This window comes from Octodon degus, unplaced genomic scaffold (assembly GCF_000260255.1).
Source record: "Octodon degus isolate 3935 unplaced genomic scaffold, OctDeg1.0 scaffold00043, whole genome shotgun sequence".
Classification (NCBI taxonomy): domain Eukaryota; kingdom Metazoa; phylum Chordata; class Mammalia; order Rodentia; family Octodontidae; genus Octodon; species Octodon degus.
In genome coordinates, this window is record NW_004524619.1 from 11,714,450 (window position 1) to 11,736,277 (window position 21,828).

Genomic DNA, 21,828 nt, shown 5'->3' on the forward strand with positions numbered 1-21,828 from the left:
AATTTATTTTTATTATTTAGTGTGTGTGTGTGTGTGTGTGTGTGTGTGTGTGTGTGGCCAGCTCAGCCCACCAGGGAGCAGGGCTGGCTGGCATGTGGTGCTGGGGATTGAACCGCGGTCCCTGTGTTTTGCTAAGCTTGTTCTAAGTAGGTGCTTTAGACCACTGAGCCATCTCACCAGCCCCGAACTAACTTTTTTTAAAAAGTTTTATTTTGATACAGGCTCTTGCTAAATCATTAAATTGCCCAAATTGGGCTCAAACTTGCTGTCTTCCTGCCTCAGCCTCCTAGCTTACAGGCTCACGCCACCACGCCTGGCTCAGTCTAGCCTTTTGTGGTTTTTCTTTTTCCTTTTCGTGGTACCAGGGATAAAACTCACGACCTCACGCTTGTCAGGCAGTGCTGGCCCCTGAGCTACATTCTCCGGCCTTCAGTCTAATCTTTTCGTGGAAGTGACAGCAAGCAACAAGTCACACAGGCCACCTGGTTGTACCTCTTATCTCTGACCCAGACTTGTACTCTGACCCAGGGCTGCTTAGAAAGCTCAGGCCTGTTCTGGAATGTTCTGCCCCCACATTTGGAGTAATAAATTCACTTAGGGACCTATGAGAGCCATTTGAGAGCCAACCTCCTGAGGGATCCCCGCATCTCCACACCGCACCCTCAGCTCTCTGGGCTTTGGTTGTCAGAGCCTGGGCCGAGGTCCCCCTCACCTGGGTGAGGAGTCAGCCCTGGGATCACGTGGCCCTGTCCAGCTACTGAGCCTGCATGTCCGCAGCTCACGTGTGAGGCATTGGCATCCGTGTCACCTCACAGGGCCGTGCAGTCATTCTGCAGGTAGTTCAGAGCATCTGCAGGCCAGCTGAGGATGTGACAGTGGACAAAGGTGTGACCTTAAAGTACCACAAAGAGAAAACAGATGGGGCTGGTGAGATGGCTCAGTGGTCTAAAGCACCTACTTAGAACAAGCTTAGCAAAGCACAGGGACTGCGGTTCAATCCCCCAGCACCACATGCCAGCCAGCCCCGCCCCCTGGTGGGCTGAGCTGCCCCCCCATAAAAAAATAAAATTAAAAAAAAAACAAAAAAAACCAAAAAAAAAAAAACAGAAGCACACTGCTCGGCCCAGTCCTGGGCATGTGGCGTTAAGAAATTCTTTTGCTATTATGGCCAAACTTGGTACTTAGGTATGGACTGGGATGGAATATGAAGGAGCCGGTGTTACACATTTTGTTTATGATTATATATCTATTTTTTTCTTCTTGTTCTAGGGGTTGAACCCAGGGCTTTATGTGCTCTACCACTGACCTAAATCCCCAGCCCTGGTCTAGTGTCTTCTTTATGTAGTCAGACATTAAAGAGAAGATTGTTAGGAGCTGTGTTAGTTTCATTTTGCTTCTATTATCCAATCAGCTACTTATGAAATGCACAAATTTTGTGCTTAAAACCTTGTTTAAGAGTCCCTGGCACAAAACTCTGAAGACAGACTCTGTTTATAAACTGATAGGAAGTCCCAGGCCAGCGACATAGCTCAGCGGATTGAAGTGCCTGCAAGCAGGCACAGGGGCTAGGGATTCGATCCCTGGGCCTGCCATGCTGGCCCCACACCCAGGATGTCCTGAGATTGCAATTGAGACGGGGTGTGGTGGCGCATGCCTCTAATCCCAGCTCTTGGGAGGCTGTAAACAGGTGGATCACTGTGAGTCCAATTTAGTAGTGAGATCCTGAACATCCTGTATACCCTGCCCTAAAAATAAAAAAAAGAAAAAGAAAGTCCCTTAGTGAATATTTGCAGGTCAATATGTTACCAAAAGACTCCCACAACCATAAAGGACAATTTCATTGTTTATAAAAGTCAACATATTTTAAAAATATTTAGTCAGAAATATAAAATTCAGCAGAGGAAAAATCCTTAGAGGAGATTACTATTTATTTATTTATTTATTTATTTTTTTTTTGCAGAACCGGGGATTGAACTCAGGCCCTTGTGCTTGCCAGGGAAGCACTTATTCTAATGAGCTATCTCCCTGGCCCCTTTAAATTCTTAAAAAAAAAAAAAAAAAGCTGAGGATCTAGTTCAGTGGCAAACTACTTGCCTGGCATTGGAAGGCCCTGAATAGATCTTCGTAACTAAGACAAAACTTGAGGTGGCCAAAGGAATGAAAAAATGTAGAGAAATTGTACACAAATTGGTTAGTATGTGAACTGGAAACCAGGCAGGCTATGGTTAGGATACATGAATAGGATACATGGTTAGGATACGTGGTTAGGATACGTGGCGAGGATACTGTGGCTAGGATATGTGGCGAGGATACGCAGCTAGGATATGGGGTTAGGATAGCCGGTGTTGGTCAGGATGGCCTCTTTGGGGGTAGAACCAGTATGGCAGCCATGGGCAGATTTGAGCAGGTAGAAAAAGAAAAAGAGTTTTCCTCAATTCTTCTAAGTTCTTAGCTGGAACAGACTCTTCTAACAAAATACAGGTTAACAAGAGAGAAGTTTATTAAAATGTGCATTTCATATACCCACAGGGGATGTTCAGGGCGTGAGTAGTTCTTGAAGAGGCGGCCCTGAATTCCGCTGATTTATCATGTTCAAAACAGAACAGTACTGTCCTGGTTCTGCGTTTTGTGAGGGGAATGATACAATTCAGGACACATTTTATAATCTTATTTCATAATGAATCACCCAAAGAGTAATACACAAGAAGTGCAGGAAATCTGCCCACGCACTGGAGACCAAGGAATCCTGCCGAGGGCCTGGATCCTAATATCCTCCGTGAGTCCAGCTGAAAACCTGGAGCCCGCAGCAGTGCCTGCCACGTGTCCAGCTGGGGGCCTGGAGCCCACAGCAAAGCCTCACGCAGGCCGCTTCGCGCTCCACCCTGGGAAGGCCTGAAGGTCAGCGGCGGAAGCCGCAAAGCCCACACCAGCGGGATGAAGGCTCTGTGCTAGCGGGCGGAGGGATCTGAATGGAGGCAGGAGGCGACGCTCAAGGCAAGCACCAGGGCTCCCCAAAGGCACGGCAGCCCTCCTGAGCAGCAGTGAGGTCCTGCGCCCCTCCAGCATGAGGAAAGCCGAGTTCCCGTCAGGAAAGTCAACATGACAAGCGTCTCCAGGAGGGTGAGCGGTGCGCAGTCTTCTAGGAAGCGATGGAGAGCCAGGAGGCGACGCTCAAGGCAAGCAGAGCGCTCCCCCACAGGGAACTGCAGCAGCCCTCAGCAGCAGTGAGGTCCCGAGCTCCTCTGACGACAAGGTCTTGCAGCAGAACAGCCCAGGAGAACCAGCTGCTTCTTCGAGCAGCGTCCCCAACAGGGTTCCAACAGCTGCGTGGTTCTGCCCTTACGCTGCGGGCAGCAGTCCTCAGGTGGGCCTGCGGCACCCAGCGCCACGCCAGCTCAGTTCAGCTGGGTGTGACAAGTTGGCCACCAGTTAGAGGTCTGCTACAAGTGCAGTTTTTTGAAAGTGAAAAGTCTGAAAACTGAATCTTTAGGGGTGGCAGTTTGTGAGAAGGAAACCCAGTGGCAGACAAGACTAGTCAGGAAAGCTTGTCCCAGGGGTTCCTCCCTTGCCACCTGGAGGGCTACAGGACAGGTCTACAAGACAGCCATGATGGCCTCCAAATGTAGCCAACAGCTTATTGCGGCAAATGACGAGGCTCTTGGGGTAGCCAGGTCTGCAGTTTCCGTTCATCTGCCCCTCAGCAATCTGACAAAAGCTCCCCAAACTCTATTCAACCTGAGATTCTGATTTAAAAAAAAAGGTGCTCCTGTGAGCCAGGTATGGTGGTGCATTATGGGAAGCTGAGATCTGAAGATCACAAGTTCGAGCCCATCCCAGGCAACTTCACAAAACACTACTTTCAGTAAACCAAAAAAAAAAAAAAAGAAAGAAAACCAAACACTGTGCCCATTGCTGGACTGGACTGAGGTGGCAGCTAGTGTCTCTGGAAGCCCTACGATTTCCGGAGCTTCCAATGCTGTCAGCGCTCCTCCCTGTTTTGACCTTTTCGATATCCCTGGGGCAAGACGGAAGGTAAGGACGCTGGGGTTGTTGCTGGGGCGCTTGAAGACAGCCCAGACTTTGCAATAACGAAGGTTAATGTTCTGTCATCCCACAGAACCATTTCCCCAGGCTCTCCAAAAGTAAATGTTAAGGCGATGAAAACGCAAACCTGGGTTCTGGTTCATTTGAGAGCGGCAAATGAACACCCCTCTGCATGCCCGCTGGGAGCACCGACCCTCCTCTGCGGCCTGGACCTTCCCTGTCAGCACTGATTTAAAGATTTGCTTTGTTCCTTCGCTTCTGAGAAAGAACTGACATTCACAGCAGGCTTTGTGGGGTTCATGGTGAAACCAGAGCTGGCTTCTTGCCTCCCTGGAGGGGCAGAGTGAGTCAGCTGTCTGCACAGAAGGCTGTGGTGTCAAATCCACACATCCTGAGAATCAGGAAGGTGTGTGGCATAACAGTTTTAGTTGCTAAACCCTAGCTGCAAACCCATCTCTGGGTTCTGCAAGAGTTGAGTGTGAACAGCTGTGAGCAGTGGTGGTTTCTGCTGGGTGGGTTTGTTCTTTTGCTCACCCGTCGTTTGCTTCCTTGGGCTTGCTTAACCCGTATCAGGGGCCTTGGCCATTTGCTGCCTGGGTGCTCTCTCCTGGCCTGTCTGGCTCCTAACGGAGATCACGCATGTCCACCCCTATCTTCTGGGGACGGCGTGGCAACTCAGAATCATCATACTTTCTGCAGTTGGTTTGAAGCTCAATCTATAATTCAGGTGGACGAGAGCTAAAACTTTCTCATCCAGGGCTCAGCTCTGAGTCTCTAACTGCAGCCTTTCCCCGGACACATTCCCGTCCCAGCGACATGTGCAATGCACAGACCAAGTTCCTGCAGCCCGGGGGCCGAGGGTAGGGCTAAGGTAAGGGAGGGACAGGTTGCCCGTGGCTCAGCAGTCCACGGAGCTGGTTGAAGGATCTGTGGTCCTGACAGAGCCACACTGTTGGCTCCAGCTTCCACCATGGTTTTCCCGCCATTCAGTCCTGTCTGAGGTTGCCCAGTGGTTGGACCTCCTTCCACAGGCTTCCACACTTGGGGTCCTGTTACTGGTCAGCCCCCTCATTGGCTGGAAGGATGGGTGAGAAGAAGACAGCAAGATCCGATGGTCAGGATTAATATGGTCTTTGGGCGGGGAAGATAGCTCAGCGGTCTAAGTACCAGCCTGGCAAGTGCAAGGACCCGAGTTCCAGCCCCAGTATCACATGCCAGGCTGGCCCTGGAACCCCAGGCAAGCTGTGCTAGCCACAGAAACTGGGCGTGGTGGCGCACACCTGCAATTCCAGTGCTGGGGAGGCTGAGACGGGAGGATCACTGTGAGTCTGAGCTGCATAGTGAGACCCTGTATCAAATAAATAAATAAAATGATTTTAAAAATTTAAAAAAGGATTAGTACTGTCCAACAGCATCCGTGCTGTTTGCCTGCTCTCCTCTCTAAGCTGGCTGTCTGTCTTATAGACATCTTTTCAAAAGGAATTTAAAAATGTAAGAAATAGTGCTGACCAGATAGCTCAGGGGATTAAAGTCTGCTTAGGCAAATGCAGGGACTGGGGCTCAATCCCCACTGTGCAGTGCCAGCCCCACCCCCAGAGCACACAGAGATGTCTATTGAGACTGGACATGGTGGTGCACGCCTGTAATCCCACGCTCGGGAAGCTGAAAACAGGAGAATCACTATGAGTCTGATCTGTGTAGTGAGACCCTGAACACCCTGCACTAAAGACATTAAAAAAATGATAAATAATGTTTTCTATTGGGTTCCAACTGGACCTGGCACTTTTGGATGAAGTACTAATATTATTCCCATTTGACAGATCAGAAAACTAAGGCTCGGTGCGCTACGAACCTTCGCTCAAGGTCTGCAGCAAGTGAGAAGACTGGGTCTTGGAATCTTCCTGCTTCTGGAGTCCAGAGCCCTAGTTAGAAACACTGTGTCTGAGATACTTCAAAGCTGCTGGTGCCGTGAACCTGCTAGGGTATTTTTAAATTATATTTTTATACTTATTTTCATCTTGGCAAAGATTTTATGCTAGAGTACTTACCCAGCTCCCAGTGGAACTATAAAACACAGCACCCAGCAGTTGGCCCCGCTGCCAGGCCTGCGTTACAAGCCCAATAAATGCCTGTTGACGGATGGATTATACACGCGCAGGGGATTTTGCATTTTCACTTCTGTATGGGAATCAAATGTGGCAGAAAAAGATTGCAGGCAGCATTGTATTCACTAAAAAGTAGCAAATGTTCTTGCGGGTGTGCTTTTTTTTTTTTTTTAAATAGGGGGCTGGTGAGATGGCTCAGTGGTAAAGCACCTACTTAGAACAAGTTTAGCAAAGCACAGGGACCACGGTTCAATCCCCCAGCACCACATGCCAGCCAGCCCAGCCCCCTGGTGGGCTGAGCTGGACACACACACACACACACACACACACACATAAAATAAATAAACAAATAAAATTAAAAAAAAATCTACTGAGACTCCAACTCTTGGTTCAGTTTAGCTCCCCACACAGTTCCCAGTTTAATTTGCTCTCGGTGGGAGCCCCTGTAGGGTTTGGGCATAACAGACGGACTTTTTTTTTGTCTTTCTGAGATGGGGTCTCACTTTGTAACCCAGGCTGGCCTCAAACTTGCAGCAATTCTCCTGCATCAGCCTCCCAAGTGCTGGGATTACAGGTGAGCACCACCACACCTGGCCAACTTTTGGTTTGTGAATAATTTTTTAATTTTTTTTTTTTTTTGATGGAACTGGGGATTGAACACAGGCCCTTGCACTTGCCAGGAAAGCGCTTATTCTATTGAGCCATCTCCCTGGCCCCAACCTTTGGTTTTAGGATCTTTGCTGTCTGGGTGACTGGGACTGGTCACAGAGCTCTCTAAACCTGTTTCCTCTTCATAGAATAGGAGCAAGAGTAGAACCTAGTTTAGGGACAGCAGAAATTCCTGCAGGCTTTCAAGATGTCTATGTCTATTCTCTGTTACTGGAGTCAACCTCATCAGAGTATTTTATCAATTTAAACGTTCATCTTCAGGATCCCCTGTGAACCCCTCAAGTATGGGCTGCCATCATCCCTGTGGATGAAATGAGTACTTCATGTTTACCAAGGCAGTTTATTTTTATTTTCGACAGAACCGGGGATTGAACTCAGGCCCTTTCGATTGCCAGGCAAGTGCTTATTCTACTAAGCTGTCTCCCCAGCCCCTACCAATGCAGTTGAAAGCAGATGGCATCTTTGGTTGTGAGGAAGAGAAAATGCTGGCTCAAAATGGCACAAACAACAAGAAAACACATCGTTTGAAGGTGTGAGGGTTAATTTAATGGCCCAGAGATGCCAGTTGAGACTCAGGTTTTCTTGGACAGACAGCTCAGTGGTCTAAGTACCTGCCTGGCAAGCACAAGGACTCAGGTTTGATTCCTGGCACCACATGCTGCACCAGCCCCACCCCTGGGCATGCTACGCTGGCCCCAAACTAGGCATGGTGGCTCATGCTTCTAATCCCATGCCTGAAAACAGGAGGATCACAATGAATCTGAGTTGCTTAGCGAGACCCTGTAACAAATAAATAAACAGATGATTTTTTTTTTCTTTTCCTGAAACTGAGGATTGAACTCAGGCCCTTGTGCTTGCCAGGGAAGCGCTTATTCTACTGAGCCATCTCCCTGGCCCCAACAAAAGATTTCTAAAAAATTAAAAAAATAAAACAATTGTAATAGTAGCTTGTAATAAAAGTTGTGTCTACGTGGGCTTTCCCAAAATATCTTACTCAGGTGGGATAGTAGCACCAGGTAGATGATACGCTGCCTCAAGTGGACCACTTTTAGATTTTCACTTAAGGAAGCACTTTTTTTTGCATATTAGAATTTCTAAAGTGTTCTTTGGGACCATTATAGTAAACTACGGGTTACCTGGGCACACCAGAGTACCACAGCAGTCACTGTGGACACCAACATGGCTACTAAGTGACCAGCAGGTGGGGAGGACGTACCCTGCACACAGAAGCCTGCGTGCAGCAGGCGAGTCACAGCAGGGTGGCACAAGATTTCATAACACTATTCTGGATTATGTGCAGTTTAAAACTTAAGATTTCCTGGAATTTTCCACATCACATTGTCAACTGTGGTTGGAACCACCCCGACCCCTTTTCTTCCCTGCTTATCAAAATTCTAACCTCCCTTGAGCCAAATCTGGAATTTTCCACCTAATATTTTCAGTTTCAGTTGACTATAGGTAACTGAAACTGCAGAAAGCGAAAGCTTGGATGAGAGGGCTGACTGTACTGAGACAAAACAGGGACCTTTTATTTGAGTGTCCCCTTAGTCGGAGCCAGGAAGTCTTTCCTGGAAAGTTCCCATCAGATCTGTCCTCACATTTTAATGAGCAGCACTGGGTCACGTGCTAGAGTCTAATGCAATCAGTAAGATGGAATTAAACCAATTAGCATTTGTTTCTGAGCCAGGGATGAGGTGACCTTTTCCTAAGTCACACTGGGGAGGGATTTTCTTGAACGAAATCCAGAGTATACTGGCAAAGAAAACGGTGGATTATTTTCATTGCCTTCTCTTCACCCTGGTTCCTGGGGCATGGGATGACAGAACGCACAACTTCTGTCACTGGCCAGGTGGGGCTGACGGGTTTATTAATTACATGTGTTCGGGAGGAGGCTACCATATGCTCATGGCGCTGTGCTTGGGAGCAGAGCAAACGCCCAGGGTCCCTGTGAGGCAGGCTTTGCAGTATCAAAGACGGTGAGGTGCCCCTTGGCTCCATGGAAGGGAGCCGCTCGGAGTAACAGTGCGAACTCCCACCCTGTATGGGCTTCTCTGCTACTCAGGACAAGCAGAAACTGGGCTGCTCCCTGGGAAAAGACAAGCTGCCTGGCAAGGGACCTCATCCAAAGGGCCAGCGTAGGGACAGACCCCGTGGTCAGGCCAGTTTTAGATGCCAAGGCAACATGGAATATATTGAATTTTAATTCTAGGCCTTATACTACTAAGATAGATGTGGGATCCATAATGCAGCCTCCCTTCCTGCTTTCCACAGCCACTGGGCCACCAGCCACTGGGCCACTAGCCACTGGGCCACTAGCCACTGGGCCACCAGCCACCCAGCCACCCAACTTTTTAATCTGTGCACTGCTCCCCCCACTTCAAACAATTGAGGCAGCTTAACCGTCTGGATAACCTCCCCAACCTGGCACTCCTAACAGGTCTGAGGGCTGAACCCAGGTATCATATCCCCAGCCCGCATCTCTTGTTTTTTATGGTGTCTACTTTGGAGGAGTTGTTTGTGGGTGGTCAACACAGGGATCCACCCTTCTAGTCCTGTTGCCAACTCTTTATAGTGAGAAGGTTAACCCGCCAACCCTAGACATGCTGTCCTTTGTTTTGCTTTGGATTTTTCTAAAACCGCTCCCTGAACCCTTTTCTTTTACACCTATCGAAATTCTATCCTCAGGGTCAGTGAGATAGCTCAGTGGACTAAGTGCCTGCTTAGGCCAGCACAGGGATCAGGGTTCCCTCCCTGCACCACATGCTGCCCCTGGGCATGCTGAGCTGGCCACTGAGACTGGGCATGGTGGCACAGTCTGTAATCCCAGTGCTGGGGAGGCTGAAAACAGGAGGATCACTACAAGTCTGAGCTGCATAGTGAGACCTCGTACGAAATACATTAAAAAAAACTTCTGTCCTCCCCTGAGCCACCTCTCTCCTCATCCAGACGAGCTTTCTTTAGCTCTCTGGGCTCTGTGATGATGCTAGCCCCAAGCCACCATGGCTCTGCTGCATGCAAGCACCTCCCAGGGCTCTGCGGTGCACCCCGTGGGCCTGGGGCCTTCCTTTCACGCTTTACAGTTACTGTTCATCTTATTTGTATCTTTTCTCACTAACTTCGTCTCTAAGTCCCTGAAGGCCAAGGTTCTGATGTCTAGCTCCTGCACCCGCCCCCACCGCCGTTGCCTGTGACAGAAAGAAAGAGACCAGCCTCTAACCATTCCCATAAGACTCCATAGATACTATCTTGCTTTTTTCTCTTTTTGTACTAGGAATCAAATTCAGGACCTTGTGCTTGACAGGTAGGCGTTTGTGCCACTGAGCTACATCCCTGGCCCTTCTTGCTTAATTTAAATCACAAAATTCCTTTAAGAAATATTATAACGTAAAAACATTTTTAAAAAGTTGCAATAGAGTCTGTAAATAAACATTCACCTAGCATCCGGGTGATGCAGAAGGCACTCAATAAAGAGGTGTGTTAATAGGCTGTAACAAAATTCCTTAGTGGACTTAGAATTCTGATTTATTTATTTATTTATTTATTTATTTGATACAGGGTCTCGCGATGGACCTCGGACTCAGAGTGATTCTCCTGTCTCAGCCTCCCCAGCACTGGGATTACCGGAGTGTGCCACCACTCCTAGTTTTAGTGGCCAGTATGGCATACCCAGCGTTCCGTGGTGGCGCAGCATGTGGTATTGGGGATCGAACCAGGGTCCTTGTGCTTACCAGGCAGGTGCTTAGACCGCTGAGCTAGCTCCCCAGCCCCGTTGCATATTTTAAAGGCCATCTATGAAGGCCATGAAGACAATGTCAACGCTCCCAAAATTTATTTCTCTCTCTAAGTTTAATCATTTGTGTGTAATCTTTTGCTTTTTTTTTTTTTTATCTGTGTCCTACCTGTTATTATTAATCTATTTCCTTATATTCATTCATTTTTAAATGTGCTCTAGGTCTAAGCAACGGTCTCCGCGACACCCTGGGGTCGAGCCTCTAGCTCTGGAGGTAGGGGTCTATCGCGGTGTGCCCCACTGCTTTCCGGCCTCTGCGAGCATGTTGTGGCTGGGGCGTGTGTTGGTGCGAGACCGTTCACTTTACGGCCGGGTCGCAAAAGGGAGGCAGCAGAGGGGCTGAGACCCCACCGCCCCCTCTGGGGAAGCGCCCACCTACTAATGCTTTCATCCCCTCACAAAATGGGCATCCTGCCTGCATTATATCTCGAAGAGGAAGGAGAAGGAAGAGAGAAGGGACAGAGAGGGAAGGGGAAATTAGGAAGAGTCAGAAAGGGATGCAGTTGTATTTCTTTTTCTCTCTTTCTTTCCCCTGTATTTTAGGGGAAGGGTCTACAGGGCGTTCAGGGTCTCACTGCTAGATCGGACTCGTAATGATCCGCCTGTATATCAGCCTCCCAAGAGAAGGGATTACAGGCACGTGCCGCCGCCCAGTCTCGCTTGCTGTCTCAGCTCGCCCCAGAGGCCTGGTGCTTGCTTGCAGGCGTTTTAATCCTCTGAGCTATTTGGCCAGCCCGGTGTTACACTTCTTGACGCGTGTGTTGTGCAGGTTCACTTCATGAAAGTCCGCCACGCTTCTTGTTTATGCTCTCTGGATGTTTTTATCCGACGTTGTCTTACAGTAACACCATTTACTAAAAACAACTCAGCCGATCTGAGAACACCATTTCCCTCCAGTTGTTACTTATTTAATGATACTTGAAGTTGTTTCTGTCCTGTTTATTAGTTTGTATAATTACATCACTCTACCAACTCAGTTTTACAATGGTGGGTTTTGTGTGGCTTTATACAGAAAGGGTTATAAAAAGTTACGTTAGTTAGTCACAGGCATGCTACAAGAATATCAGTGGCATAAGCGCCTGCCTGGCAAGCACATGGTCCCGAGTTCAACCCCTGGTACAAAAAGAAAAAAGAAAAAAAAAATCAGTGGAAGCCATTGTTGCTTAATTATTCACAGCAATTATCAACATGGACAATATTCAGTGGGTGACCAAAATAAATGGAAGTTTTAAGAGGCCTAGTTGGAACAATCAATCTCAGAAAGTCTCTCAGCCCAGTTCTCCTGCTGTCTGCCAGGGTTTCAGTTCTATATTTATCTTTCCAAATCAGCGGTACAGCAATTAGTTATTATAATAAGAGCTACCAATTTATTGTGCGCTGACTTCGTGCCAGGCGCTGCGCTATTGGATTTTTCCATCCTTGAGTGTCTCATTTCGTTGTCACAACAACCCTGACGAGGACTTGTTTAATCCATTTTACAGCCGAAGAAACTGAGGCTGAAAGAGTTGGGAATGGATCCAGTCCTCTGGTGCTCAGGGCCCAAGCTCGAGAGCAAGTGGGGTCCCGCTCAGTCATCTGGGACCTGACATCAGGAACAGGAAATAAGTGACATGTGTGAGAGGATTCTGAATCCGCAACATGGCTTTTCACACAGTTACTATAGTAACTGCCCTTTGCTGAGGTATCAGTGGCTCCGCTGTTAGCCCTTAGGGTACGGAACCCCCATTGCCCGAAGGAATACCAAGGGACATTTGAGTAGGTTTAACATAGCCATCCTGCCTTGTCGTTGAGCCGTGTGTGTCAGGTGCCCCTGGAACAGGCAAGGGCCCATACCATGACAGCTTCACAAACGTTGTCGGTCGGACCTTGTGCAAAACACAGAAGCCCCACGAGGTGCCTGTCCTGGGGAAATGATCCCTTTCCTTCTCCCCTTGTGCAACAAAAATAAGAAAAACAATATGCACATTTATTTCATGGGAGCTCTGTGCCGCGGAGCGTTCACAAGAAAGCAAACCTAAGGAAACAGTTAAACCTGAGTGTTTCTATACCAGATTTGATAACGTGTGGGGAGTCATGGGAAGGCCGGCGCTAAGGACAGTAAAGCAGCCAAGGCTGCCTGCTTCCTGTCCCTTCCAGCACCTTCCATCTTTGGAGGTAAAGATGTGCCACTCCTCTGGGGCAGTTCATCTCTATAGATTTTCCTATAGAACTGACAGAGCAATGCACTTGAGGTGGGGACAGTTCGTGGGTCCCCTCCCTGGGCTGAGGGAAGGGTACTCAGCTAGGCAGGAAGAGGTGTGGGAAGGGAAGCCCTGGGTCCAGGGGAGCTGCAGCCGGGGAGGGGCTGGGCTGAGCAGGCAGGAGCAGGGCCGTGCTTGGGCTAAACTTGCAGACAAGTTCAGGGGAGCGGTTTGGATTAGCAGACAAGTAGAGGGTGAGCTAGGGCTGGAAATGTGCTGTGGCCAGGCCTGGGAGGGCGCTGAGCTCTGGGGGAGCCTGAGAACGCAGAACCCTCTGCAGGCCCGCTGGGGATGCAGGACAACTTTATCCTGGGTGACACAGAGGGACTCTCAGGGCCAGAGAACTTCGCGGAGGTGACACAGGGGGATATTCGTGGGACCAGAGACAAAAGGCAGAGCTTCTGATTCTGGGCCAGCATACACAGCCTTGCTAATTACAGAGTCGGAATGGTGAAAATGACAGTGGCCTTCCTCGCAACAGTGGTGAGAACCAGATTCCTTCCCCTGGCTCCATAGCTCCCAGCAGAACTCTGGAAGCTAATGAAAGAGAAGGTCATAAACAGCAGGTAATTAGGAACCTTATAAAAGAGAGGGATATTCTCATCAAACTTACTTAAGCGTCTCCACGGCTGGAAGAGGAGGAGGCTTAGAAACTATTGGCTGCCAGCGTCACTGCTGCTGGAGGGCCAGGGCCAGGGAAGGGGCTGCTTAGACTTCTTTCTTTCTTTCTTTCTTTCTTTTTTTAAATTTTATTTATTTATTTATTTGTGTGTGTGTGTGTGTGTGTGTGTGTGTGTGTGGCCAGCTCAGCCCACCAGGGGGCGGGGCTGGCTGGCATGTGGTGCTGGGGGATTGAACCGTGGTCCCTGTGCTTTGCTAAGCTTGTTCTAAGTAGGTGCTTTAGACCACTGAGCCATCTCACCAGCCCTAGACTTATTTCTGAGTTGGCTCTGCGAGGAAGTAAGAAGCAAGGAGAGGCCAATTATATGTCGCTAGAAAAGCTTGGGGGGTGGGAGAAACCAGTCCCAAAGGACCACAGGGATCTTAATAAAGGGACAGAGAGACACAGTAGAGATGCAGACAAAAACACAGCCAAGGGCCGGGGAGATGGCTCAGTGGAATAAGCGCTTCGCTGGCAAACGCAAGGGTCTGAGTTCAATCCCCGGTTCCACAAAAAACAAAAAACAACCAAAACAAAAACACAGCCAAGCTCACTCCTAGGGTGATGGAATGCAGGGTCTGAGAGGGCTTCCCCTGGCTTGTTTCTGGCCAGCCAGGCACCCCCTGAGGGGTGGTTGGTAGGAGCTCAGCAAAGGTTGGGGCAGTGTCAGCCATGCAATTGGTGCCTTAGGGCCCCCTCCTCCTGGGCTCCCTAGGGAGGCACCTCAGCTCAGGAGGGGTTGTGGGAGGTAATGCCAGTGGCCACATGTGGCATATAGGTTCAGCCCCCAGGTGACCCACTTGTCTTCCTTAGCAGCTTAAACCCCAGAGGGTCTCTCATTCTGATCCTCAATTGGCTGTTTTTTTGTTTTTTAATGTATTTTGTATAGGACCTCACTACGTAGCTGTGACTCGTAGTGCTCCTCCTGTTTTCAGCCTCCCCAGCTCTGGGATTACAGGCGTGGGTCACCATGCCCAGACTTGGTCACTAGCTCAGTGCCCCGGAGGGCGGGACCAGTGCGGCATGTGGGACCGGGGATCAAACCCTGGTCCCTGCGCAGCGGACTCGCGGGCCCTACTTGGCTGTTTTGGAAAAGCCCCCAGAGAACCCCGACTTTGCAACTCTGCCCCAAAAGAACCCTAAAGGCTGCTCTGCTCTGCAGGCTGGAGTTGAGGTTTCTAACTAAGCAGAGACACTGCTAGGAGGACAGGGGCGTGGGGAGACCCCTCATCCCGACGCGCACCCTGCTTTCTGCCTTCCCCGCACGGCCTCTGCCAGCTCCTTTCCCCCATCTTGGTTACTGCTCAGTCTTCATTGCTCCTTAATTTCTCTACTCTGAGCATCTGGCCACCCCCCTGTCTGCCAAGATCGTCCTCAGCGAAGATGGAGAATTGCTGCCCTCGCCACTGCGTCTCAGTCCAGTTGACAAAGCAGAGAGAGGGTTCGTGCTCAGGGAGGATTTGTGCTGGCGGCGGGGACAAGTCAGGGGCTGGTTTGGGAGCTGGCGGGGGTGGGGCTGAGTAGAGCTAGAGGGGTGGGGGTGGAGGCCCAAATCCTCCTTCCTCTTCATCTTGGCCAGGTGTGCACTGGGTAAAGTCTGAGCTGGAGAGCAGAGAAGGGAGTTGTTCCTGATAGGGTTGCCAGGTAAAGTGTGACATATTAGGGGCGATGTCTTTCTTTATCTTTTCTTTTCTCTCTCTCTCTCTCTCTCTCTCTCTCTCTCTCTCTCTCTCTCTCTTTCTTCCTCTTTTTTCTTTCTTTTTTTTTGTGATCCTGGATGTTGAACCAGAGCAGTCACACTGAGCTATGCTCCTAGTTCTTTAAAAAAAAAAAAAAATTTAGACATGGTCTCACTAAATTGCTAGATTGCCTAGGCTGGGCTCCAATCTGGAATCCTCCTGCCTCAGCCTCCCACAGTGCTGGGATTACGAGTGAGCATGTGCCATGATTTCTGATATTTAATGCAACATTTGGGATATACCTATAGTAAAACATTATTCATTGTTTAGCCCAACTCCAAATTTAGCTGAGCACCCTGTCTTCCTTTGCTAAAACTGGCCACCCAAATTGCTGGTGGAGGAGCAGGAGTTGTAGAGAGAAGGGTACACCCACTGGGGGCCAGTGTGTGCAAACACCTGGAGGGAAGCGCTCCCACAGTGCACACACAGCACGGATCGCTGTAGCTCAGCCGCAGGGTGGAATGCAAGGGGGAGGGAGGCCAGGCCGGAGGGCACTGATCTGCCTGACAATGTTGATGAGAAGGTGCCAAGTGCCAGGCACTGTGTGAGGCTGTCCTTACCCCAGAGTACTGTTAGGAGCCCCATAGTTAGCCTCTGACTTCAGGGACATCACAGTCCCCCTGCAAAGCAGGAAGGTGGGGGACCTCAGCCCCTTTGGGAGGTCAGCACATCCTCCCTGAGGAGGTGACAGTATGTTGAAGGAAGGACAAGAGGACACATGTCCAGCAGCTGGGAGAAGAGTGTTCTAGGCTGAGGGCAGCAGAATGGAAGGCCCTGAAGGGAAAACATGGGCAATCCATCTCCGAATCAGATGTGGCCAGAGAGGTGGGACTCAAGGAGAGGCCTGATGAGCCCACACTGCAGGGGGTTTGGATGGATCCTAGGGGCGGCTGCACGAGTGTGAAGCAGGCAGGACGACATGACCAGCTTTGTGTTCTCGGAGGTGACTCATGCCGGAGACAGGGACAGATGGGAGGCGTGGAGGCAGAGAGCGTGAGGGAGACTCTGAGGGGGCTACTGCAGATGTCCAGGATGGACGGACTGGTGGCTTGGCCTAGCATGATGGTGGAGGGCGTGAGGAGGGAGAGGGAGAAATGGATCCAGGCTGTGCGGCCCAGGGAGGCTTGGCAGGGCTGGTTTCTCTGGCACTGGGAAGTAAGGGGGAGGGAGGAGCAGGCATGACTCAAAGCTTTTGGTTTGGGCAGATGGGAGGCCGGTGGCACCATGTGCTGAGCTCTGGGGGTGGTGGAGGAGCGTTCTGGTTTGCATATGTTGAGAGTGAGGAGGCTGGGGTTGGACCACAGCAAGATGGGCTGGAGGGGGAGGCACATGTGCAGAGCCAGGCTGAGCAGTGTTCAAATCTCCCTTCCCACGCCTCACTCCGAGGCCTTCGCCAGTGGTCTGTCCAAGATCTGTTGTTTGGTTTTCATATCTGTACCACGGGATGGTGGGGATAACCTGCCCCAGAGCTGTGGGGAGGGTGGGTGGCAGCCTCCGAAATCAGTCCTCGTGCCCCCACCTCCTGCCGCTTGCACCCTCACAGAGGTGGCCCGCAAGACAAAAATAAAAAGGGTACGTGACTTTTGAGGCTGAGTTATAAAAGACATGGTGGCTTGTGTCTTGCTCTTAGGTCGATGTCAACCAGCATACTGCAGGAGAGGCTCATGTGACAAGGAACTATTGTCTTGGGTGATCTTAGGAGCTAATTCTCGAGGCTGCTAATAACTGCAGCCCTCATAACTGCTGGGTGTTGGGTTGATGAGATGCCCTGAGCGCCTCTGAAGTTCTTGATGCGCAGAAATTGAGATAATAGATGCGTGCTGGTGTTCTGAGGCGACAGACAGCTGATGTGGAGAGCGAAAGCTCTCAGCCCAGCGCAGGCTGCAGACCGCATGGGATCCGCAGCTCTGGGATTCAGGAGAAGGCTGGGCTGAAGTGTGGCTCTGGGAACGTTTGGCTTGGAACAGTAATGGACGCACATAAGTGGCCGGGCCAGTCTGCAGGGAGATGCAGACAGAGGGCAGAGGCTGGTGTGCGGTAGACACTAGACAGACAGGGCGGGAAAAGCAAGAGAGGGGCATCTCTAAGGGCCTGAGAAGAAGGAGGGGAACATGGCATCTTGGGACCCAAGGCAAAGGGTGTCTCTGGGAGGGGGGCTATGGGCAGCTGCTTTCCTGCAGGGTGACCTGAGATGCCGAAGGCCCAGGAGGTTCTTTTGGATTCAGCACCAAGAAGAGTCCTGGGGCCCCTAGCAAGACCCATTTAGGTGGAAATCAGATTGAATGTTGGGGGATGGGGCCTTGGCGGGGAGTAGCACAGCAGCAGCAGAGGAGGGGGAACAGGGCACTAGTTCTGCCCCTGGGCCTCCTAGCCCCTCCCGACACTTGGTCAGGGTGAAGAGTGAATGTTATGCAGTGTTCTGGGGCTGTTTACTTGATGGCATGGAAGGGGGTATTCAGAAAGAGAGGGAGGCCAGAAGGTCTGAGTCTAGAGAGGCTGGTGAGCTGGAAAAGGGATGGATGCTGAGCCCAGGAGGGCCTTACCTGCGCAGGGACAGAATTTCTCAGCTGTCCTTGGAAAAGAGGACAGGGCTGGGTGGGGCAGCTACATTCAATCCCACCTCAGAAGCCATGCTTCCTGACAGTGGGGAGCCAACGTCCTCCAAGCTGCAGTGAAGGAGTGGGGACTCAGACCTCTGGGTTCATTCCCACCTACTGTTTTCGTCCAAGTGTGGCTTTGTTCTTTGCCATCCCAGAATCTTGTGGGGTGGGTTTTCTCCTATAACAGCTGTCATAGTAAAAGCCCCTGCCAGGAAGCTCTTGCATCTTTTACCACAGGAACCTGGATACTTGGAGGCCACCTAGAAAAGAGGTCCAGAGATCTGGGTGGCTGCAAACCCCATGGACTGGCAACCCTGAGCTCTGTGTAGTAAGATGCTTCCAGGATAAATGGTTTTCATGTTCCAGCCCCCAACCAAGAGGTCTAGATGGTTGTCAGGAGAATTCCCCAGAATATTCAAACTACAGAGAACCCCAGTTTTAGAGCAGCTGATGCAGTGAAGAGACATAAGCTTCTCAATCTATTTTATGGGTTCTGACCACTCTGATAGCAAAACCACACCAGGAGAGAATAAGAAAGGAAAATAGGGCCTGGTGAGATGGCTCAGTGGTCTAAAGCACCTACTTAGAACAAGCTTAGCAAAGCACAGGGACCGCGGTTCAGTCCCCAGCACCACATGCCAGCCAGCCCCGCCCCCTGGTGGGCTGAGCTGGCCACACACCAAAAAAAAAAAAAAAAAGAAAAGAAAAGAAAGGAAAAGAAAGGAAAAAAGTAGGAATGTCTCATTTATAAATATGGATTCAGACATCCTAAATAAGATATTAGCAAGTGGAATCCAGCAGTGTATTGAAAGAAATAATATATCATCAAGAATGCATGTGGGTTTAATAAAATCTATGATTGTAATTATTATATCGGAGAGAAAATCTCATATTTGAGACTTTCCCAATTCATTCCCATTCATAGTAAAGCAGCCCAGTGCGTCCTTAAGTCTAACTTATGTATTTGGTACAGGGTCTCACTATGTAGCTTGGTCTCATAGTGATCCGTCTGTTTTAGCCTCCCCAGTGCTAGGATTATAGGCGTGCGCCACCACTCCTGGCTTCGGTGGCTGGCTCAGCGGGCCTGGGGTAGGGCCTGCATAGCAGGCGGGGCTGGGGATTGAATCCAGGTCCTTGCGCTTGCCAGGCAGGTGCTTAGACTGCTGAGCTATCTCCCTGGCCCCTGCTTCCTTAAGTTTATAACAAACACCATATTTAATGGTGACACTTTGGAGGCAATAAACAACAAGATACAAATGTTATCACTGGGTGTGATTCAACACAGTGTAAGAAATTTAACACCAAAAAGCAAGGAGAATGAAATACAGCCAAGACTCTACAGGAGAGAGTATCCTTACCTGCAGATTTATGATTATTTACATGGAAAATTCAAGAGAGCCTATAGACTTCTTAGAACTAAAAAAGACTTCACTGAATTTGGCAAAGACTTGTTATAAAAACAACTACATTTCCATTGCCATCAGCAAATTACAAATTTGGAAACATAATTTAGATATCTATGAAAACTTCAGATGGAAAATGCCATAGTTTGGGGCTTTCAGGGGGAACAATACAACACAGGACACATATTTTATAAAATTATTTTATAATCAATCAGCCAGAGAAGCATATACAAAGATTGTAGGAAGTCTTCCCACACACTAAAGACCAAAGAATCCAGCTGGGGGCCTGGATCCCATGATAATGTCGTGCATGAGTCTAGCTGGAGGCCTCGAGCCCATGGCAATGCCTCCTGCAGGCCTGTTTCACAGAGCTGCGCTGGGAAGGCCCCAAGGTCAGCCGTGGAAGATATAAAGTCTGCCAGTGGATGAAGGATCTGTGACAGCAGCTGAGGGGTCTGCACTGGAGCCAGGAAGCAGCGCTCAAGGTAAGAACCAGAGCTCCCCAGAAAAGTACCCCAGCCATCCTCAGCGACAGTGAGGTCCAAGACTCCCCCGAGGGTGAGGGAAGCTGAGTTCCCATCGGGAAAAGCCAGCATGACAAGCTTCTCCAGGAGTCTGAGCTGTGCACCATCTTCCCCTCCAGAGCAGGAAGCAGTGCTCACGGAGAGGACTGGAGCGGCCCAAAGTGAACCACAGTCATTCTAAGCGACAATGAGGTCCCAAGCTCCCCCAACTAGAACAGCCAAGTTCCTCAGTAAAGCCAGCCTGACAAGGTCCTCCAGCACGGTCGCCTAAGAGGGCCCGCAGCTCTTTGGCAGCTCCCCAACAGCTTCTCTGGTTCTGCTGGTAACAACCCACAGGTGGGCCTCCCACACCCAGCACTGCGCTAGTTCAGCTCGGCTGGGTGTTACAAGTTGGCCCCCACTCGTCAATCTGGCATAGAAAGGAACTAGTCAGATGTAACCACCGAGGTAAATCCCTGTCAGTCTTTTGTGGGGAAACAGAAGCCTTGAGAGGGGAACTGACTCTTTTAAGAACAGAGGCAATTCTGGATTTTCAGTGGCACCAAATGCTGGACAGCACAGTCTTAGGTGATTTCTGTGTTGTCCTCTTGTTAAAAATATGTGCAAAGCTGCTCTGACCCCTGGCTGGGCATGCTGTCAGCGTGGAATCCCAGCACCTGGGAGGCTGAAGCAGGAGGATTGCTGAGAGTTCAAGGCCAGCCTGAACTACACAGCACTACTGTCTCCAAACAGGACAGTTCAGTGTTAGAGAATGTATTTAGTGTGAGAGGTTCAGGGTTCAGTCCTTGGCACCGCAAAAACAACTCTAAAAATTCATGGTATTTTTCTTATTATACATTTAATGTCCATATATTCTAGAAAATAAAATCAAGAACATTAGTCGCTCATTCTCATCCTATTTACCTACAACACTATGATAAAGGGTTTCATGTTTTTCATTCAAAATTTTGGTCTACATATATCTATGCTTTTAAAAACAAAACTGGGAGCTGACTGTGGTGACACACGCCTGTACTGCCAGCACTCTGTGAGGCCGAGGCTGGAAGATTCTATATTGGAGCCCAGCCTGGGCAACTTGACTGAGAATACCCGGTTTCCAAATTTAAAGAGGGTTGGGGGTGCAGCTCAGCGCAAAGGTCCCTGTGTTCCAGTCCCAGTACAGTACCTTAAAAATAAAATAAAAATAAAATTAGGGGTTTAGGATGTAGCTCAGTGACTGAACAAATGTATAGCATGCTTGAGGCTCTGGGTTCAATCCCCAGCATGGAAGGAAAGCCCAAACCCAAACACTGTACTCCCCAAATTAAGATTATATACTATGTGTACTATTTTGTAGGCTGATTATTTTCACGCACATTCCCTTGTATCCTCGCCTAGCTTTCGTGACTATGTAACGCGGTACTCAGTTATGTCCAAGCATGCCACATAATCTATCACTCCAAGGTTTGGGAGTGATAGATTAATCAAGTATCAGCACAGCTGTGACGACCATATCCTGACAAATACACACGCAGACACGAGCCCAGGTGAGCTTGCGAGGCTAGCTCCTCGGTGGAGAAGGCAAAGTGGCAACACCAGCGCCCAGCTGGCCCCACCCGGAAGGGGACAGGGGTCTGGCTGGCTGGAAGCCTCCGGCCCGGAGCCACAGCTCCGAGGCACCACCGGCCCAATCCTTGCCCTCGCTGCCCGGGACAGCGCCCACCAGCCTCGCGGCCACCTTCTCGGCCCTCGGGCCTCCGCCCCCGCCTCCGTCCGGCCGCCCTTCTCCTGGCCCCGCAGGCAAGAGCGTGGCCCGGGGCGCTGTCCCTCCACCCCTCCTGCAGGGCGACCTCCCCGAGGGCAAGGTCCCCGCGGCCACCGCGCCCTAATGCTCCACCCAGGTCTTCTAATCGGCGCCCCTCGACACGCCGGTCTTTTTAGTTTGTCCGCTCGCTGCCTCTGGAGTCCCGGGCACAGCCGGGCTCCCCACCCTGCCTCGGGGTGGGCGCCCACGCAAGTCAATGAAGCCAGGAGGACAGCGCGCGGGGGATGCCCGGGCGCGGGGACGCCCGGG

At 50.1% G+C, this 21,828-nt stretch overlaps 1 protein-coding gene across 1 annotated transcript in view; it reads left to right on the forward strand.

The window, feature by feature from the left end:
- Positions 1–16,640: 16,640 nt before the first annotated feature.
- Kctd6 (potassium channel tetramerization domain containing 6) overlaps positions 16,641–21,828 on the forward strand; it is a 16,591-nt gene continuing 11,403 nt past the window's right edge. The window contains exon 1 of the mRNA XM_023715811.1: positions 16,641–16,644. The gene's annotated coding sequence lies outside the window, so the exon portion shown is untranslated. The remainder of the gene's footprint in view (positions 16,645–21,828) is intronic.